The sequence below is a fragment of the Mandrillus leucophaeus genome, unplaced genomic scaffold, assembly GCF_000951045.1.
Source record: "Mandrillus leucophaeus isolate KB7577 unplaced genomic scaffold, Mleu.le_1.0 Scaffold356, whole genome shotgun sequence".
Taxonomy (NCBI): Eukaryota; Metazoa; Chordata; class Mammalia; order Primates; family Cercopithecidae; genus Mandrillus; species Mandrillus leucophaeus.
This window is the reverse complement of record NW_012103765.1, coordinates 754,079-757,239: the sequence shown is the minus strand read 5'-3', so window position 1 is coordinate 757,239 and position 3,161 is coordinate 754,079.

Sequence of the window (3,161 nt, the reverse complement as noted above, 5' to 3'; positions counted from 1 at the left end):
AATAAAATTGTGAATTTTTAAAGATAAAAATGACCTTTATAAGGTTTATGCTTATACAGTTGACCCTTGGACAACATAGGTTTGAACTGCGCAAGTCCACTTATGCCCAGATTTTTAAAAAATAAATAGTTTGGGCAGGGCACAGTGGCTCACGCCTGTAATCCAGCACTTTGGGAGGCCGAGGCGGGTGGATCATGAGGTCAGGAGATCGGGACCATCCTGGCTAACATAGTGAAACCCCGTCTTTACTAAAAATACAAAAAGTTAGCAGGGAGTGGTGGCAGGTGCCTGTAGTCCCAGCTATCCAGAGGCTGAGGCGGGAGAATGGCATGAACCTGGGAGGCGGAGCTTGCAGTGAGCCAAGATCATGCCACTGCACTCCAGCCTGGGCAACAGAGCCAGACTCCATCTCAAAATATAATAAAATAAAACAAAATAAATAAATAAATAAATAAATAAATCATTTGGAAACATTTTTGGATATTTGCAACGATTTCAAAAAAAACCGTGCAGGTGAACAGCATAACCTAGACAGCAAAAATCAATTAAGAAAAAGTAAGGTATGTAATAAATGCATAAAATGTATTTTATATAATAGTTTATTTTATCACATGCTATCATAAAATATGCATGAATCTATTATTAAAAAGTTAAAACTTATTGAAACTTACAGAATGTATGTGGTGCCATTTGCAGTAGAGAGAAATTTAAACAAACGTTAAGATGTTGCATTAAATCACAATTGCATAAAATTAACTGTAGTAATACTGTACTGTTTTAATAATTTCATAGCTACTTCCTGTTGCTATTCTGATGAGCTCAAATGCTGTTGCAAATATCTCCTTAAAATACTCTGTGACATTAATCATCTTTGCATGAGCAGTTCATCTTTCCAGTAAATTGCATATTGCAGTAAAAAGCTATCTCTTGCATTTTGCACTTCTCTGGGATTTTATATTGTGTTTATTGCAACACCATAAATCTTGAATAATATTATGGGACCCATACAAAGGGTCACAAGTGGCATTGAAAGTGCTCCCAAAAAGCAGAAAAAGTCATGCCATTACAAGAAAAGGTGAAATTTCTTGATATGTGCCACAGATTGAGATTTGCAACTGCAAATGCCTGCCATTTCTAGATAAATGAATCCAGCATAAGGACCATCAGAAAAAATGAAAAATTCACAAAGCAGTTGCTGCCACTTCACCAGTAGATATGAAAATCTTATACCTTTTGCAAGTACCTTTTTATGTTGTACTGAAAATGTAGCTGTTATATGGGTGCAAGATTGCTATAAGAAAGGTATAGCTATAGACTCTAATGTGATTAGAGAAAAACCAAAGTTATTATTTAAAAACTTAAAGCAAAAAGAAAGTGAAGGATCTAAAGTTAGAGAATTTAATGCCAGCAAAGGATGGTTTGATACATTTAGAAAGAACTTTGGATTTAAAAAATGTCAAGACAACAGGAGTAGTAGGCTCTGCTGATCAAGAGGTAGCAGATAAGTTCTCAGACACCTTTAAGAAATTTATTTGGGAGAAAGGATATCCTCTGGGACAGATTTCTAATGCAGACAAAGATGCCATATTCTTGAAAGGAAAATACCACAAAAGACATACGTGCATAAGTAAGAAAAATAAGCAAGCGCAGGATTTAAGACAGGGAGGGATAGGCTAACTATACTGTTTTATGCAAATGCTATTGCATTTATGATCAGGACTGTCCTAGTTCATAAAGCTGCTAATCCCCAAACCTTGAAGGGAAAAGATAAACTCCAGCTGCCAGTGTTTTGGTTGTACAACGAGAAGACCTGTACAAGAAGAACACGTTCTTTTTCTGTGTCGGTGTCATTGATGCTTTATCCATGAAGTCAGGAAATACCTTGTCAGTAAGGGATTGCCTTCAAAGTCCTTTTGATATTGAACAATGTCCCTGGCAACCCAGAAGCCAATGAGCTCAACACTGAAGTACTGAAGTGATCCACTTGTCCCCTAAACAACGTCTCTAATTCAGGGTCTAGATTGGAGGCAATAAGGACCTTTAAGGCTAATTACACATTGTATTATATGAAATGGATTGTAAACACTGGGAAAAAGAATCCTGATAGAGCAATCATCATGAAAGTCTGGAAGAACTATACCACTGAAGATGCCATCATTGTTATGGAAAAAATTCTGTGAAAGCCATCAAGTCAGAAATAATAAATTCATGTTGGAAGAAACTATGCCCAGATGTTGTGCATTACTTTGCAAGATTTACAGTAGAGCCAATCAAGAAAATCATGAAAGAGATTGTGGATATGTCAGCAAAGGTGATAGGCAAAGAGTTTCAAGATATGGATCTTGGAGATATTCATGAGTTAATAGAGACCACACCAGAGGAATTAGCAGAGGTGACCTGATGGAGATGAGTTTTTCCAAACCAGGGCCATAGGATAAGGAAGAAGACTTAGAAGAAGCAGGGCCAGAAAACAAATTGACATTAGACAATCTAGAAGAAGGGTTCTAATTACTCAGTGTTGCTTTTAACTTATTTTATGACATGGACTTTTCTATGTCATGGGTATAGAAAGTCAAGAAGAATTGCTATCATATAGAAGTGATTTTAGAGAAATGATAAGACAAAAGAAGTCAAACATAAATTATAATGTATTTGTTTAAAATTACATCAAATATGCCTGCCTCTTCTGCTTCCCCTACCAATTTCTCTACCTCTTCTATATCTGACACCCTGAGACAGCAAGATCAATGCACCTGTTCCTCCTCCTCCTCCTCAGCTCAATGTGAAGACAATGATGATGAAGACCCTTATGATAATCCACTTCCACTTAATGACTAGTAATACATTTCTCTTCTTATAATTTTCTTAGAAACATTTTCTTTTCTCTTGCTTACTTTATTGTAAGAATGCAATATGATATATATATTATATATAGTATAATATAGAATGCAGTATTATATATAGAAACCTATATATCAGATAATATATATCATATACATAATTCTATATGTCATACTGTATTATTACAATAAAGTAAGCTAGAGAAAAGAAAATTATACATATAACATTTTTATATACATGTAATTTCATATATACGTAAATGTTATATATATAACACACAAAATATGTGTTGTTTATTTGTGTGATTGGTAAGGCTTCCA